At 39.9% G+C, this 19,552-nt stretch overlaps 1 long non-coding RNA gene across 1 annotated transcript; it reads left to right on the top strand.

Moving 5' to 3' along the window:
• The first annotated feature begins 12,211 nt into the window (after positions 1–12,211).
• On the top strand, positions 12,212–13,657 carry LOC130748017 (uncharacterized). The gene is made up of 2 exons (XR_009022572.1): positions 12,212–12,406; positions 13,025–13,657. It is a non-coding gene; the product is annotated as an uncharacterized LOC130748017 (long non-coding RNA).
• The last annotated feature ends 5,895 nt before the right edge of the window (positions 13,658–19,552 follow it).

The following is a 19,552-nucleotide window of genomic DNA, read 5'->3' as shown; positions in this document are numbered from 1 at the left end:
CATTTAATAAATTGTCTTAATTATCACATTTTATATTAAATAACTGCAACTCATTTCTATCAACTACATTCTTCTTTATTAAAGGTAAAATTTAATAACTGCACATGATACTAATGAAACTAAATAAGGGTATTTTAGTAAAATTTTATGTTAATATTTTACTATTAAAATTTGGCTTAATACATTAAAATGCCCCTGAAATTGTAAAGAGAATCAGTTCGAGGATCTAAATTTTTTTTTTTCATCAAATTGGGTCCCTAAGATTTTTTTTTAATTCAATTAAGGACAAATGCTACCAGACTTCAATTTTATCCTAGTCAGCAATTCCACGTGGCATATTTATTTATTTTTTGAATTATAAAATTATAAAACTTTATTTTTTAATTCCAACTCATTTATTTAAGCAGAAAAAAAACTTAATAAAATCCCTAATTTAAATAAAATCCATAATTTAAATAAAATCTCAAATCTAATAATCCCTTAACTAATTATAAACTAATTATCTTTCTAAATCCATTTCTTCTTCTTCCAAGTCCAGATCTAAGATCTGCGAAATTATCTCCTCTGTTCGTTGTGTGCGTGAGTGACAGAACTCGATCCTTCTTCTTTCTTTTATCACCAAATTAGCAAGAGTTCTCGTTAAAACTAGAATCAGGGATGAAATCATAACTATAAAGAGAGAAAGCAGAGTGAAGAAGAGTCTGAACTCAACAAATAGAAAGATAAAATATCACATTCATTAGCACAACCAAGCCTTCAAAACATCACAAAATAAAAAGTTGAGAAAAAACACACAACGAAACATCCCTCTGTTTCTCATCTCCTCAGAGCAACTCATCTATGTTGGAATCAAAGAAGGAATTCTGAGCTAGGCTAAACCCAGAACCCACCAACCTCCACGCCACCCAGAACCAACCACCACCATCAACTAGAAACCACCCACCACCATCACCAACCTCTTCACGCCACCCCAAGCCCAGAACCCATCACCAGAACCCACCACCACCTCTCAGATCCATCAAATAACAAGAAGAGGAACGATGTTGCTTCCAAGCGGCGCTCCCTGAGGGCTTCGAGATCATCAGAACAGTACGAATCAGAGAGAGGAAGAGCGTGATGGGGGCGAGAGAAAAGGACGACGAACCGAGCAAACCCATTCACCACCGTAAGCCACCACAAGCCCATGACGACCACATATGATTTAGAGAGAGGGAGATGAGGGGCGGTGGCTGAAGGTGTGAAAAACGACTAGAAGGGGGGGGTTGAATAGCGTTTTCAATATAAAAACTTTCCCCTTAAGATTTAAAGTAAATCTTTTCGGTTTCTCTAAGATAGATGGTGCAGCGGATAAAGATAGAGAGAAGAGAAAAGCACACAAGTATTTTATCCTGGTTCACTTGATAAATCCCTCAAGCTAATCCAGTCCACCCGTTAAGGTGATTTCTTCCTTCTTAGAATGAAGGCAATCCACTAATCAGATAATTGTTACAACTGCACTTGAAACCTACAAGTGACTAACAATACACTGACTTAGCTATCACTAAGATTCACTCTCTTAGTCTTCTCTAGGATCCGATCAACCTTGATCTCCTAAAGGAATCACCACTAAGATTCACTCTCTTAGTCTTCTTAAGGATACTGACCTACCCGGTCCCTTAAGGAAAATCAAACAACTGTTTGAGGTTGGTGTTTACAAAGGTTTGCTTCTAAATAAGCTGAGTGTAAACTAAATAAGAACAGATGAAGAAAGTAGAGGCTGAATCTTTTCTTGTATTGCAGCTCTTGATTTTTTCTTTTTTCTTTTCTTCAGCCTTTTATAGTCCAAGGTGCAAAGGATATTTCTGTTGAGAGAATATGACCGTTGGAGGGCATTTCTGGAACTTCCAGAACCTGCTGTGGCTGAACCTTGGTAGGTAGGCTTTTCAGAATAGTACACTGCTCTTGTACTTCTCGATAGAGACCTTTGCCTTTAACCAATGACTTCTGATCAGAGGAATGCTTCGTGTTGGAACTTGTGAAGCTTGGTGATCAGAGTCAGAGGGATGCTTGGATCCTCTGACCTTCGTAACTTCTGCTTCTGGACCTTCAGAGCTTCTGAACCTTCAGAGCCTCTGGTCCCTCAGAGCTTCTGGTCTTCAGATCTTCTGATCCTCTGATCTTCTGATCCTCTGATCCTCTGATCCTCTGATCCTCTGATCCTCAGATCTTTTGATCCTCTGATCTTCTGATCTTCAGATCCTCTGATCTTCTGACGAATATATCTTCTGGTGTCAGAATCAGAACCTGTTTGTCAAAACACTCAAGACAAACATTAGAGTATCATAGTTGTTCATCCACAAATAAATACTTGTTATCATCAAAACATAGAGTTGTACCACATGACCAAATCTTGATCTTACAATCTCCCCCTTTTTGATGATGACAAAACCATGTATTTTGATGAACAACTCTAAACAAATAAACTGAATACACTCAGAGTATAGGGTATCAGAGTTAAAACTTATCCTGATGTGTATAGTTTATCTTGCTCCTTCTGAATCCAAGACTCGTGCTTGATTCTGAGCTAAGCTCCCCCTGAATCTAATACTTAATATCAATGTTAGTAATATCTAGATTCTGAGCTAAATAAAATAGGAGTTGTCAAGATACTATAAGTTCTCCCCCTTTTTGTCATAAGCAAAAAGAATGAAGGTGGGAAAAAAAATAGTAAGAGCATAAGACGAAATACTCCCCCTCAGAAGGAATACCAAGGGATACTTGGCTTCTGATTAGCATATCTTCTGATGAGAGCAGAAGTGTGGTTCTGGTGACATCTCCGTTCTGGAAAAAATTCCATCTTCAGATGCTTCAGAATGACAAGCTATGAAACTACTCTTCTTCTGATGACGCAAGTCAGAAGTTGTAGTAGCATCTTCTGATGTTGTTGCTTCTGGTTTGACAAGTTCTGAGTCTTTGTCTCTTTCTGAAACGGTCATGCTCATCTCTGCAAGCTTTTTCAGCTAGCTTTGACTTGACCAAATCTTACTCTACTGATGCCTCCAAGATCAACTTCACCTTCAGGTTCAAGTATTGGATCTTGGGACATATGCCTTTCTCCCGTCATGTGTTGCTTGCATCCACTGTCCAAGTTCCATGGTTGGAGTTTCGATGGACCTACTGAAGATATCTGCAACATATATAATCTTATCCCTAGGTACCCACTTTCTGGGTCCTTTCTTGTTAGTTAGCCCAGAAGTTCTGACAACTTTGGGTCTTTCAACAGGATAATATACAGGAATTTTTGCATGATATTTAGACATGGAGAAAGATCCCTTTATAAGAGGAGGTTTAGCAGCTTCAGCAGGTACAGGGTCAGGCAATATGGTACCAGAGGGAACAAAGCATTCATACAAAGATTTAGCTTTAGGCACAGAGGGCTCATTTCTAATTGGTTTAGAATACCCAATGCCACGCATTCCATTTCTGCTCACGCCATAGATCAATGAAGCCATCAAGCTTCTATCTACGCTTTTAGCCAGGAATCTTTGAAAATATTTTTCATACTTAGATTCATGCTTACTATCAGAGGCATCGTAGGCAATAACTTCTTCTAACTTAGCAATTTGATTCTTAAGCACAGAGTTAGAATTAACTAAAGCATGGTTATCATTTTTCAAATCAGAAATAATTTTCTCATGTTCAGAAGAAGTTTCAGAGGCAACAGAGAAATTCTTTTTCAACCTTTTATGCTTAGTCAAGAGAGAGTTATATTTATCCATAATTTCAGACAAAGCATCTTTAAGTTCAGAAGTTGAGAAAGAATCAAATACCTCATTTTCATCGTCAGAGTCTGGATCTCCTTCTGATTCTGAGTCAGAGTCAACAGCTTCCTTTGACTCTGCTCCTTTGTCTTTGACAATAGCCATGAGTCCTTGAACTTCACCATCAGAGTCAACATCCTCTGACTCTGATTCATCAAAAGTCACCATCAGACTCTTCTTGGTCTTGAAATGCTTCATTGACTTTTTGTCCTTTGATGAACCTTTGTATTTGCTCTGCCTGTGCTTCCAGATGCAGTTGAGCTTTCTGGATATCAGAGTCAGCTCATCCTCATCAGAATCTTCAGAGTCTTCTGCTTCAGCTTGGAGAGCTTTTGACTTCTCAGATTTGGATTTCAAAGCTATAGACTTCTTCTTCAGATCCTGCATTTCTGAGCGCTTCAGTTCATGGCATTTCAGTATGCTGATGAGTTCTTCTAAACTCATATACTCAACATCTCTAGTTAGCTCCAAGGAAGTTATCAAAGGCATCCAGCTTTCAGGAAGACCTCTAAGGATCCTCATGACATGATCCACAGTGGTGTAGCTATTGCTGAGGGGTCTTATTCCAGCAATAATCAACTGGAATCTGGAAAACATATCTTCAATGGATTCGTCAGTTTCCATTTGGAAGGATTCATATTTCTGGATCAAAGACAGTGCCTTTGATTCTTTCACTTTCTTGTTTCCTTCATGAGACATCTTCAAGGATTCAAAGATGCCCTTGGCGGAATCACGATCAGTAATTTTCTCATATTCTTCATATGAAATGGCACTTTGCAGAATAGCTCTTGATCGGTGATGATCTCTGAACTCCTTCTTTTGATCTTCACTCATCTTCTCCCTTGGGATCTTTACACCATGTTCATCGACAGGAGGGGTGTAGCCATCAACAACAAAATCCCAGAGATCAGGATCAAAGCCAAGAAAGAAGCTTTTGATTCTATCTTTCCAGAAATCAAATCTCTGACCATCAAAGATAGGTGGTCTTGCACTGTATTGATATTTGCTTGTAGTAGTGGTGGAATCCATGAGTTTTTCACACTGGCCCGGATCTACTGAACACTGTTAAGTGTGGTAATCAGAACCAGGCTCTGATACCAATTGAAGGTGTGAAAAACGACTAGAAGGGGGGGGTTGAATAGCGTTTTCAATATAAAAACTTTCCCCTTAAGATTTAAAGTAAATCTTTTCGGTTTCTCTAAGATAGATGGTGCAGCGGATAAAGATAGAGAGAAGAGAAAAGCACACAAGTATTTTATCCTGGTTCACTTGATAAATCCCTCAAGCTAATCCAGTCCACCCGTTAAGGTGATTTCTTCCTTCTTAGAATGAAGGCAATCCACTAATCAGATAATTGTTACAACTGCACTTGAAACCTACAAGTGACTAACAATACACTGACTTAGCTATCACTAAGATTCACTCTCTTAGTCTTCTCTAGGATCCGATCAACCTTGATCTCCTAAAGGAATCACCACTAAGATTCACTCTCTTAGTCTTCTTAAGGATACTGACCTACCCGGTCCCTTAAGGAAAATCAAACAACTGTTTGAGGTTGGTGTTTACAAAGGTTTGCTTCTAAATAAGCTGAGTGTAAACTAAATAAGAACAGATGAAGAAAGTAGAGGCTGAATCTTTTCTTGTATTGCAGCTCTTGATTTTTTCTTTTTTCTTTTCTTCAGCCTTTTATAGTCCAAGGTGCAAAGGATATTTCTGTTGAGAGAATATGACCGTTGGAGGGCATTTCTGGAACTTCCAGAACCTGCTGTGGCTGAACCTTGGTAGGTAGGCTTTTCAGAATAGTACACTGCTCTTGTACTTCTCGATAGAGACCTTTGCCTTTAACCAATGACTTCTGATCAGAGGAATGCTTCGTGTTGGAACTTGTGAAGCTTGGTGATCAGAGTCAGAGGGATGCTTGGATCCTCTGACCTTCGTAACTTCTGCTTCTGGACCTTCAGAGCTTCTGAACCTTCAGAGCCTCTAGTCCCTCAGAGCTTCTGGTCTTCAGATCTTCTGATCCTCTGATCTTCTGATCCTCTGATCCTCAGATCTTTTGATCCTCTGATCTTCTGATCTTCAGATCCTCTGATCTTCTGACGAATATATCTTCTGGTGTCAGAATCAGAACCTGTTTGTCAAAACACTCAAGACAAACATTAGAGTATCATAGTTGTTCATCCACAAATAAATACTTGTTATCATCAAAACATAGAGTTGTACCACATGACCAAATCTTGATCTTACAGTGGCGACAAGGAAGCGGCGGTGGAGCGCGACCCACACAGCGGGTTTGCAGGGTTAGGGGTGGGGGGTTGGGGTTTCGTTTGGGGGTGGGGTGAGGATGAGGGTGGGTATGGTGGGAGAGGAGGGAGGAAGATGAGAAGTTCAATGAGATCCAGGGTTAGTCAGGCTAATCAGAATGATGAATAATTAATTAGAGATTTTATGAATAATTAAAAAATGAGTTGGAATTAAAAAATTAACTTTTAGAATTTTTCAATTAAAAAATAATTTCAAATGCCATGTGGAAAAGCTGAGTAGGCTAAAATTGAAGCCATTTCAGCATCAGACACACTTTTTCCTTAATTGAATTAAAAAAAATTTCTTAGAGACCCAATTTGATGAGAGAATTTCTTAGGTCCTGTAACTGATTCTCTTTACAATTCCAGAGGCCTTTTGATGTATTAAGCCTTAAAATTACTAGTAATCAAGCAAAGCAAACTAAAACGTCGTCGTACTAGAAACATGGTTAGACCTTTCTTCCCCTTATCACGACTCTCATTCCACAAGTCATAGGACAACGCCGCCCATCGCCACCGCAACGTATTCCCCTCTGATTAAGACACAAGAAGACCATATGCACATTTGCGGTGGTTAATGTTCATCTTGTTTCACATCACATGTCTTTATCGTATTTTTACATCTTTTTCCTTTATGGTATTTAATTCTGTTTGTCTATATAAGCTATTTGATTTTGGTTAAATTTCTCTGAGAAATGATCTGAATGCTTAATATTTTCTTATGTTTTTTGAGAGAGGACCTTGCGACAGTGGCCGGTAACCAAGTGAGGCGATGTGAGGCAGTGAGAGTGTGAGTATCCCCTTCTTACGGCGGTCGAAACCCAAGTGTGGCGCAGTGGGGTGGTGAAAGCGCAAAGCAACAAGATCACAACACAAGGAGGTTGTTATGAAATGCGATGTGAGTTTAGCGACGACGACGTTTTGTACCTTCCTTTTTTTTTTTTTTGATAGGCAATAAGGATTATATTAAATAGAAGTACAAGGGGTATTTCAACCCAATACAAGGAGAAAGAGGAAGATAAAAGAGACAGATTTAAAGCTAACATGTACAAAACAAAGATCCTAAGATAATGAAACTACCCCACCTAATACCTCCAGGAAAATAGACTAAACAAAACAAGTCTTGATAGGATAAAACCTCCTTGGGAAAACCTAACAAAGAAAAAGAGTACCTGTTTTGAAGAGTCAAGGAAAAAAATTCAAGGAAGTTTACAAAGAATTCTAAATACCCACCCAAACCCAAAAGCCAAGCCATGCATCTAATCTGAACCCACTGTTGAAAAAATAGGCTTGATCGTGATGGAAATCACTTTCCTTAAAGTATTTCAAGCACTCTTTGAATTTCGTCTTAGAGTTTGGATGCAGGAATACCCAGGATAATCAGCCTTGATTCGAGTTTGCACAAGACTAATGAAAACTCGATAAGCAACGAAGTATTTTTCTGGAAAACAGAGGATATAATTGTATGTTCTGAATTCTGAACATGCACTCTATTTATAGGCAAAAACAGAACAATTTATAAGGTTGCGACCCTTCATAAATTATGTCTGTTACCAACAAATATGTGAATAATTGCGACCCTTCATGAACAGGTGCAAAGTTCGAATTCCAAAACGACCAAAACAAACGGACGTTACGGCAACCGAGTCGTCGTCGTCGTCGCCGTCGATGCCGTGTCGTCTATAAGCCGCCACTAGTGCCTCTACGCCCACGCCGGTGGCGACACCGGCGAGGGGTGGTGTGAATGGAACATGTGGCATAAAAGCTTGGGACCACCAAACCATGCACATGTGGCACTATATCCTCTCTTTGTCTCTTTGTTGAATGGTTGACATTTAATGATATATAAATGCTTTGGAAAGTTGCTCCACTTTCTATGTGAGACTTCATTCCAATCCATTCAATGCAAAATCAACACACTTATCATTTTGGAACACTATGTAATTATTACTCCTTGAGTAATTATTACAACACCCACCTCCAAAGCAAAAACTCATTCACATTCTATTGGCTTTCATGAAGTAACCTCTAACAATCTCCCACAGATACTATAAATACAGCCCACGGGTTCCCCTTGTGGACACTCCTCCTCACAGCTTAGAAATGGGATAGACATTCACGCTGGTTATGCAGCCACTCATAAGTAGAACGCTTAATCCAGTTTTTGGTCCCCATCCTTTGTCATAAATATGGCTTTAGTCCCTCGCCGGAGCAAAGGTGGGGATTGGTCCCTAGTTTTTAGCAAAATAGTTGGCTTTGGTCCTTCCGGCCGGTAAGGTCAACGCCGGAGCTCCGGGAAGCTCATGTGGCATTGTCATGTCATTTAATGAGCTTAGATGGAATTTTTATTTATTTATTTTTTGAAATTTTTAAAAAAATTAGCCCCAGTAATTATGTCCCTAATTAACCTCATATATTATTTAAATAAAATCATTAAAAAGAGGAAATTCAACAAAATCCTTTTGCAATACCCAGAACTCCAATGCTACAAAATCATAACTCTAACCCATATTACACAAAGAATATTCATCAAGCACCGCCAACCTCCTTCACTTAATCCTTTTGCAATACCCAGAACTGATGCCACCATCAAAATACACCTCCTCCACGCAGGTATGGGTAAAGGCTGGAGTTTTATAGCAAAAGGAACACGGGGCAAAGAAAGGTGTTGGCTTTGTTGTTTTTGTGTAAATGGGTATTATTTGCTGCGGTGAATGGATGATACTCAGCAAATCTTCTCAAAACTTTAGCTTCCATGCAGAGAAGTGAGAACGATGGCGTGGTGGTAACGGACGAGATTGAGGACCTGAAGCGCCGATCTGAACCTCGCGCGATGAAGGCATCAGTTTGGTGGTGACAGATCTGAACTTTTGGGAGTTTAAGAAGGTGGTTGGGGCGGACCAGATCTGAGCTTCTGGTGCCTATGGATTATGTTCTTGCGTATCTGTTGGTGCTGTGATTCTCCTAGCTGGGCGTGGTTGTTGCTTGTGCTTGTGTTATGTTCATGAAGATGATGAAATGATGATGAAGATCAATTTAATTTAATTAGGGGAAGTTTCAAATTGGGTTTCTGGGAAAGAAAAGATGAAGTTGAGGATGATGAAGATGAAGATTGAATGATGGTGATTAATCTGAGTTTTTTTTTTAAATTAAATAAAAAATAAATAAATATTCCACCTAAGCTCATTAATTGACGTGACAAGAGCCACATCAGCTGGCGGAGCTCCGACGTTGACCCAACCGGCCGGAAGGACCAAAGCCAACTATTTTGCCAAAAACTGGGGACCAATCCCCACCTTTGCTCCGGCGAGGGACTAAAGTCATATTTATGACAAAGGATGAGGACCAAAAACTGGATTAAGCCTAAGTAGAATAAATGAATGTACCTTCCTAAGTTAATTAATTTGTGTCGTTGGCTGCATCCAAGGGTAGAAAGACTTGCTGAAGGCTGGAGACACTTTTCTACTAGAGAAAATCCTAATTCAAACAAAAAAGTTGGTGACGTGACTTTATGAAATCCAACAAGCACCCTAATTTAAGATATAGTGGGTACGTTATAAAAAATTAAATGGTGAAGCTAAAAAATTTGAAACACATTTACTTTGGTAATTATTAGAATGAATTACACTATACGACTAATAACACCAAAGGCGTTTGGTATGGGGTTTGAAAATAGTTTTTTGAGAATGCTATATTGGTAGACATAATTTATTTATTGAGAATGCCATATATCTAATTAATAAGTAAAACAAATAAAAAATTGATAAACATGTGATAAAACATGGTAGAAAAGAGAAGTTATCTTAAAAAATAACTTTCATTATCATAGGAATAAAAGATTCTCATCATTTTCTTTGAAATTAGAAACTGACAAACATGTAAATTCAACTTTCATGAGTATCTAACATGGATGCATCTACTGTGGGTTCTTTTGAAAGCGACCCACGGTGGTACACAAAAAAATCGGTGAAATTCTAAAAATACCCCCTTTCAGATTTTATTATTCCCAATATAGTGAATATACCTTTATCCTCTCACCTAAGCCTTGCCACCCAACTACTGCCAACTCCGACCGCCACCACCACCCTCGCACAAAGATCTCCTCCATTGTAGATCTTTAACCATCAAAAATTTCAGATCTGAGAATTGGATGTTGTTGTTACTCTTGTGGCTGGTCATTCTCAATGCCCATTGTTTCCTTTCTTTTCATTCCCTTATATATTATATTTCATTTGGGGTTGATTCAATTAAACAAAAGAAATTATCTATGCATATGAACGATTACAAATCAGGAAAGAACTTCTTGGAAGTCTATCCCTTTTCTTTCTATTTTTTTTTTTTTCAAAACTTAACTCACAAACACAGCCTTAACCACTCTTTGAAATCGTTATTTCCTTTTTCCTTTTTTATATGCATTGACACAAATATTATTAAAAATGATAAGCAAATATGCAATATGCAATATAATAATTAAAAATGTGTATTTAATAATGTTAGGTACATTTCAGTTTAGATTAAAAAATATAAAGCAGTTTTCTCTTTTTTTTTATGAGTAAAACTATTTTCTTTATCTGTGAATATAGCAGCTTGTCAACACTCACCTAATTAGTACTAATTACTTAGGGCTTTTTATTCCACCAATTTTCTATTTTCACTTTCAAATAAAATAGAAAATAAATTTGAAAATAAGTTTGGTTGATATTTAAATTTTTTTTCCTACAATATACTAAAATAGAAAACAAAAAATATCGTTATTATTAACATTTTTTTACACAGACATCAAAATATGATGATGAGTTCCCCTAAACATAGTTGTTCCTTTGCTGTCCCGGGTTGTTTTAGCCCGGTAGCCTCTTTGTTTAGTTTTCTCATTCACAAAAAGAAATGATGAGTCATCAAATTAAAAAAATTATTTAAAATATAAAAATATAAAAAAATTTAAATACGTGACATTCAATTATTGGACGTCTGTAATTACGCGGGATAGTGCACAACTATTATTTTTTTAAAAAAAGTCATTAAAGCTAAAACGAGATTCCAAAGTTTTTTTTTTGAAATTAACGAGATTACAAAGTTAACTCAGAGTTTTTTTTTTACGGTGAAAAATAATATCACTCAATTAATAAAATAAAAAACGACGCTGAAGTTTGATGTTAGATCGCTTCTGTGTGTTGTTTTGCTATGTATGAAAAAAAAAGGCTTAATTCCATTTTGGGCCCCTGATCTTTAAAAAATGAGCAATCGGGGCCCCCCGTGTTTAAACATAGCAGTGAGGCACCCCAACGTTTCAAAAACGTGCATTCCCAGCCCTTCTGCTAAGTGTCGTTTGTTTGACCAAACGGAGCCAGTGACGTGACTTTTCTTTTTTCATTCTTAATTCTATTTTGGGCCCCTGATCTTTCAAAAATGAGCAATCGGGGCCCCCAGTGTTTAAACGTAGCGGTCAGGCACCCCAACGTTTCAAGAACGTGCGTTCCAAGCCCTTCTGTTAAGTGTCGTTTGTTTGACCAAACAGAGCTAGTGACGTGGCTTTTCTTTTTCATTTTAACATTATCTTTTTTACCCAAAAATTCCCCCCAATTCACAAACACGATTGCCCCCAATTTTTACCCTAATTTCATCCTAATTTAGCAAGAGAAGAGAGATTGAGAGGATAGAATTTGTGCGGCTTCAACCCCTCAAGTTCCAGAAAATTGGGGGCAATCGTGTTTGTGATTTGGGGGGGGGGGATTTTTGGGTAAAAAAGATATGTTAAAATGAAAAAAAAAAGCCACGTCACTGGCTCCGTTTGGTCAAACAAACGGCACTTAACAGAAGGGCTTGGAACGCACGTTCTTGAAACGTTGGGGTGCTTCACCGCTACGTTTAAACACGGGGGGCCCCGATCGCTCATTTTTGAAAGATCAGGGGCCCAAAGTGGAATTAAGAATGAAAAAGAAAAGCCACGTCACTGGCTTCGTTTGGTCAAACAAACAAGTGGGCTTGGAACGCACATTTTTGAAACGTTGAGGGTGCCTGACCGCTACGTTTAAACACGAGGGGCCCGATCGCTCATTTTTAAAAAATCAGGAGCCCAAAATGGAATTAAGCCAAAAAAAAAATCGCTTCTGTGAACTTCACCAGTTCACCTAAAAAAAAGAGGATCGCTTCTGTTCTGTGAAATAGTTGAATTAACACCTCAACAATATTTTGTTGTGTGGCGCAGCGAAGAGGAGAGGAGACGTATGATGACGTCAGCCCGAAGATCTTCGCAATTCCCATTTCTATTGATCATGATCTCTCTATATCTGCAAATCTTTTCTGGTATCTCTTTCTCTTTTCCTTGTATTTGTCTTCATCCATGTTGTTGAGAATGAGTGCTGATTTTAGGGTTTTTTAGCAGTTTGTGTCCCAAATTTATTTCTTTGCTATAGAACTAGTAACCTATGGGATTGAGTGGAGATTCTAACAATTTTCATACTTGATCTAATTGTGCTCACTTAGCCGTGTCGTCTTTGACTTGTATCCCTTGCTTTTCTGATTAACAAACCTCTCAACGAGAAATTCAAATAGTCATTGGATTATCCACCACGTATTAACAAATAATCTAATTGAGTATTCAGTTTTGGATGCAGAGGACTTGTGAGGGGTGAAAAATTCACCAGTCTCTCAAGTCACACCTGAACCCTCGGCCGTGTAGGCAATTAGTTCAGAACATTAGTCCAACTCCTTGGTGAGCTATGAGAAATGAAGGGATTTGCAGGGTGAAGGGTTAGAGTTCAAATCCTGACGAATGAACTAATTTACTAACCATTAACAACTAACATTTGCCTATAAAAATGTTTTATTTTAATTTATTGTAAGTTATATGGAAGCAGGAGAAGTTTCCCATTAATATTTTTGTTGCTATTGGTGGCTTATGAACATTCTGTGTCCTTGAAGGCCTAGCCAACAACCCATCAAGTGCCAAAAATGAAAATAAAGATGTGAATCATCACGCTTCAAGAAGCTCTGTGGGGTTCAACATAATTATTATATGCCTCGGGGTGGTGACAGTCATTGCATTCTGTGTTTTTCTTTTCAAGTTATGGCAAAGGAAGAAGAGAGAAGAGCAACATGCTCGTCTTTTGAAGCTGTTTGAGGATGATGATGAACTTGAGGTGGAACTTGGTATGCGGGATTGACACCTTATGGCTTATTCATTCACGATACAAGAGATGCACAACAATTTCATTTCAACAAGGCTATTCTCTTTTTCCATTCAACTTTAGTACGGGTATTTGAAAAGTTAAAATTAGACATCGGCTTGTTACCAGTTTGTTCCACTCCTGGTTTAGCAGGGGAGATTTACGGTTCAATACCCATCTTGTCACTCAATGAGAACAACTAGAATCAAGTTTATATTTTATCATTGTATACTTGTTTGTAAATCATAAATTCATTATACTTTGTAAGTAGATACCAATCAATCAAATTTTTATCTAAGGTGTATTTTCGGTGTGAGAATCTGTTTCCACCAACACAGTGGCTCCAAATTGTATTTCTTATGCACACCTTTTTTGTAGTGTTGTACAACCATGCTCAGATTTGATTTCCTTTTGTAGTACAAACTATTTATGTTACTGATATGCTATTAGACAAGACAATTCCTCACAGCTACATCTCTTGTTCATTAGAAGAAGAAATAAGTGACATAATATGTAATGTGACAGAAAATGCAGAGAGATAGAAAGAAAAATGTGTAGAAATGAGATGAGAGAAAAAGATAAGTGTAAATGTATTATTACTCTTAGAAGAATGCAATCCAAGATATTATTTACGGTGATGGTAAGATGTTTATTGTTGTTTCTCATTTTGATCTTATGAGCGCAAAGTATGAAATGCAGATAGAACTTCTAATTTTCTAATGAACAAGAGGTGTAAAATTGGTATTTAAATTGCTTTCTTGGCACCTGGTACTCTGGATGTAAAATTGGTTTAGGTATGTATTTCTTCCAATTTTCTGAGTTTGTGTACCTAAAAAGTTTGTAGCATGTGGAAGTTTGCTCACTAATTAAAATATTAAATTATAGCCTTGCAATATCTATGTACATATTGGATCTGGCTTCCTTGCAGCAGGGAAATACAAATCCGTACATGTTGGTCTTTTGATTTTTGGGAACCGCTGTAGTCTGCAAACTGCATCTTGGAATGTGGGTTTACATTATAGTGTCTCCACTCTCCATCATTTTAAAAGAATGCTTGACTATAAATATTCTATTATTAGGGATGTGCATTACTAGAGTTGAACCCTTGACATGGAAGAATGGTTCACTTCAAACATCTTTGTATGAGTTTTCTCCCAATGAGGCAAGAAACAAGTGAATCGGGACAGCTGCATAGCATGGGAAGTATGTAGAAATATTGAATAGTTTCTTCTCATATTAATGTGAAATTACAACATAGGAATTTTTTACTGCAATATCCATTGACAAGACCCTTCATTTTCCCCCCTACGACATGCTTCATTTATTTTCCCTTGTACACATCAAAACACTCCAATTTGCACCCCCAAAAGGACCCTCCAATTTCAAAGCATTAAGACATGTTTGGAAGAACTTATTTGAGCTTATCTTATAACATAAACTCTTATGTCAGTGTTTGGGAGAGCTTATGCAAACAATTTATGGCCTACCATAAGCTGTTTTGAGCTATTTTCATAAGTTATTCATGATAGATTTTTTTTTTGGTTACATCGGAAAATAAACAACAAAACGAAAACCTACGGAATAGCCAAACGGTCCCTTAATACAAGGGTTTCTAAGTCCGAAGGAGGATCCACCAAGACACAGATGCCCATGGTTTGAGATGCGGCACCCCTCTGGGCTAACCAGTCTGCTGGCGCGTTGCAATCTCTACTGATGACGCTGAGTTCCACTGTCCACCTCCTCTGCCTGAGTTCATTAATTTCTCCAAGGATGGGGAAGAATTGTCGTGCTTCCTCATCATTCAACACCTGCAGCAGCTCTCTGCAGTCCACGTTTCCAATCACCTCTCGAAAGTCGCGATCCCATGCTACCTGCAGGCCGATCTTCAAGGCTCTTGCTTCCGACAGCAGAGCACTTCCTCTTAACATGAAGTTGTGGAAACCGCACACCCAATTGCCATTTTCATCTCGTAACAGACCTCCAGATCCCATGCTTGCCAACCCTGGGTTATAACTACCATCTACGCAGAGATTCACCATGCCTCGTGGCGGTGGAAGCCATCGGCTTGACATCCAACAATCTGCATCATCATCATTATCCCCATTCATGTACTTCTCAATCTCATCATGTTCATGACATACTCGCCTCCAAGCTTCGTCAATGGACCACCCAGCTTCCTCAAAAATCATATTATTGCGCCACTTCCATATGCCCCACAAGAAAGCCAAGAACTTGGTTCCATTCCGACCCGTAGCGTGCCTCCTTACCCAGTTACCGCAGCCATGCACCATGAAGCTCGGCCACGAAATTGCACCAGCACGTTGCCATAGCTCCCTCGAATGGGGGCAGTCCCTCAAACAGTGGATTGCATCTTCCTCTGATGCGGAACAGCGAGAGCAATTGGGCGCCGCAGCTATAATGCACTTAAACCGATAGCTATTTGTTTGGATTGAGTCATGCATTACCAGCCATATAAACATTCGAATCCGTTCCGGTATCTTTAATCTCCAAATTCACCGCCAATCTTCCTCTGGAACCCCTTGCAGGCTACGTTCCAGAAGCCATGCATACCCGTCCTTGGCTGTATAACACCATGTTGCACTACTTTCCCACACCTAATCATCCCTGCGATTGTGAACTAGGGTCGGATTAATGTGTTGCAAACCTTGGATCAGGTCACTTGGCAAGGGAGTGTATAACCTGTTCAGAGTCCAACTCCCCCCCTCCACTATGTCCTTCAATGTAACATTTACATCATGTATATCTACATACGGGATCCTGTCTGCCATCTTGGCTCCACCATTCCAATCTCCATACCACAAGGATGATGAACCCGTTCCCAATCTAAACCGGAAGCCAGGTATGAGGAGATCTCTAGCCTTCATGAGGCCCTTCCAAACCGGGGAGTCTAACCTCTTTGGTTGAACCTGCAAAACTGAGAGAGAGCCCATGTATTTATGCCTCATCGCCTGCACCCAAAGCTTCTGTGGCCTGTGCATAATGCTCCAAATAGCCTTTCCCAGGAGAGCAGTGTTAGCAACATTAGTGTCTCGTAGAGCCAATCCTCCATGGACCTTTGCTCTCGTCAATTTTGGCCAGCCCACCAGATGCCAACCTCTCAAATCGTCATGACCACCCCAAATGAAAGATCGCATCATTTGGTTAATGCGATTGGTGACAGACCTAGGGATGTAAAAAACTTGCATTGTGTATGTCGGAATGGCCGCAATCACCGACTTTGCAATGCAAACTCTCCCTGCTAGGTTCAACATACTTCTTCTCCATGTGCCAAGCTTGCGTTTAATGTTATCAAGAAGAAAATCAAAATTCCCTCTTTGCATCCTCCCTCCCTTGAGTGGGAACCCCAAGTATTTACCTAAATCCCGAACAAAGGGGATAGGAGCAATACTCGAGATAGTGGCCTTGACATCCTCTCAAACACCTTTAGAAGTGATGGCTTTGGATTTAGCCATATTTATCTTGAGACCTGAGCTATCACAGAAAGCTTGCATGGTGTCTGCCAGAAGATGAACTTGGTCTACGGTAGCTTGGCAAAACAAAAGCACATCATCAGCGAAGAAGAGGTGAGAGATAGGGGGCCCTCCTCTTGAGATGCTCACAGGGTTCCAAACACCTTCATCTACATGCCTCTGAATAGAGACTGATAGCCTTTCCATACACAAGACAAACAAATATGGGGAAAGAGGGTCACCTTGTCTAAGTCCTCTTCCGGGCCGGAACTTTGGGAGCCTAGATCCATTCCACAAAATAGACATGTGAGAAGAGGTAACACAACACATAATAAGGCTAATAGTTATCTCCGGGAAACCAAAGTATTCCAACGTTTCCTTTAAGAACGACCAAGAAACACTATCATAGGCTTTTTCCAAGTCAATCTTAAACGCCAAACTCCCCTTCCTAGCTGAGGACTTGTGCATATGATGAATTATCTCTTGTGCAAGGAAGGCATTATCCATGGTTCCTCTACCTGGGATAAAACTGTTCTGCATTGGGCCAATCAAATTATTAAGAAAAGGACGTAGTCTATTCACCATTCCCTTAGTAATAAGCTTATAGGTGACATTGCATAGGCTTATGGGTCGGAACTCTTTTACAGTTGACGGATGGTCCACTTTCGGGATAAGCACTACCAAGATCTCCATTAACTCCTCATTAGCCTGACCTGCATGGAAGGCATCCCTCACTAGCTTCCAGAGAGCGTCACCCACATGGTTCCAATACTTTTTGTAAAAAAGAGGTTGAAATCCATCTGGGCCTGGTGCTGAATATGACTTCATGTGCATCAAGGCGTCCTTGACTTCTTCCTTCAAGACTGGCTGCATAAGGTGGATTTTGGCCTCTTCCGTCAACGAAGGAAACTGAGTATGACTGAGATGTGTTCCCTGCAAAGAAGAATCAACAGCAAAGAGATTAGTGAAAAAACTTTGGACCTCCTGCTTGAGCACCGCTGCATCAGAACACCATTCTCCATCTCCAAGCTTGAGGTGGTGGATATAGTTCTTTTTACGTCTAATAACAGTTTGTGTGTGAAAGTAGGCAGTATTTCTGTCTCCCAACTTCACTCTGTTCTCTCTGGCCTTCTGGTACCACAATAGCTCTTCTTGCTTGAGGATATTACGGTACTCGCGTTGCAGGTCGGTTTCAAGAAGAACCATGCTTGAGGTCACCATGGTATCAAGGTCTCTTTGTACACCTCTAAGGCGAGCTTCAACATGTCTTTTCCTCCTAAAAATATTGCCAAAGACCTCCTTATTAAACTCCAAGGAAGCCTCCCTCACTCGATCCAGCTTTTGGCCAATATCTTCTTCACCTTGTCTCCACGCATTCTCCACCAAAGTCCCAAACTGAGCATGCTCCGTCCAAGCTGCCATAAAACGGTACGGACGATCTTGAGTGTCCGTAGCTAAGCTCCCACACTGGAGAAGGAGGGGGGCATGATCCGAGTGAACTCTGTTGAGGATCTCTACAAACGCATCAGGGAAGGCCAGGCGCCAGTCAGAATCTCCCAGTGCTCTATCCAAACGTTTAGACAAGATCAGTCTGTTGTTCACCTTTCTGAACCAAGTGTACTTACGCCGCACTGAACCTAGATCAATAAGGTTGCAACGTTCAAGGATTGATACAAACAAATCAGCTCGGTTAGGCAGGAAGTCACCACCTCGGACTTCTGAGGGAAGAAGAATCTCATTAAAATCCCCCAGAAGAAGCCATGGAAGACAGATCGAGCCTCTCAGGACCCGCAGGTGGTCCCAAAGAAGATCTCTCTGTGTTGGGATAGGAGAAGCATACACTGCACTACAAACCCAGGAAAGGTTTGCTTTCCACACCTCAAAGGTCACTACTTGCTGATGAGCTTCCACTAGCCTGAAAGTCACATTTGAACCTCTATGAGAAAGCACCCAAATTCCCCCGCTAAAGCCTCGGGCTTCCTCAATGAAGATTGGGACAAAATCAAGGGAATTCCAGAATCTCCGAACCCTTTGGAATTGGCATTTAGTTTCCAAAAGGATAAACATATCAGGTTTCTTACTGCGTATTATATCTTTCACAGCAAGTTTCCCATGGTCATGCATTGCTCCTCTAATATTCCAAGATACAATTTTAAAATCATCAAAACCAATCATTAAAACTGATTTAAATTGGAGGGGAAAAACCCCTTGGGGCAGGCCGGCTTGATTGGGCTAATCATTGGCATTAATGGTGATTGTGCCGTGTTCCAGCTCCACATCAGTTTCCTTGACTGAGTTGATCCCATTGATTTCCTCGCTAACTGATTCCATTACCTCACCATTGCGGCCCAAAATCCGGAGGGGGGTTTGATGACTCACGTTGACTGCGTCGTGGTCCCCACGCTCCCATTCATAGCCTCGTGTCCGGCGTTTTTTATTGATCATCATCAATTGGTTTGCTGGCCCACTCGTGCTGCCAAACTGGAACACCGCTGTCCCATTGCTCCCTTCAGTGATAATAACTTCTTTGCCTTTCTCCTTTTTACTTCCGGTCCCACCTTTGCTATTATACTTGTCAACGTGGGATATGCTTAAGATTCCGTGTTGTTTCTTGCTGGAATCATTAGCTTTAATTCGCCCCTCAATACCTTGCTTTCCGTTGGGATTTTTCCTCCCCTTGTTTTCCTCAGCCGCCGCCTTCTGCACGTGTATCGTGGACTTCTTTTTATTATTTTTTTCCTCTTTACCACGGTCATCCATTGGCCTAGTGGGTCCCCCTCATCATTGGCAATTAATTCTGGTTTATCAACTTG

The sequence above is a fragment of the Lotus japonicus genome, chromosome 3 (genome assembly GCF_012489685.1).
Source record: "Lotus japonicus ecotype B-129 chromosome 3, LjGifu_v1.2".
Taxonomy (NCBI): Eukaryota; Viridiplantae; Streptophyta; class Magnoliopsida; order Fabales; family Fabaceae; genus Lotus; species Lotus japonicus.
The sequence above is the reverse complement of the archived record's forward strand: the minus strand, read 5'-3'. Positions and strand labels throughout refer to the sequence as shown.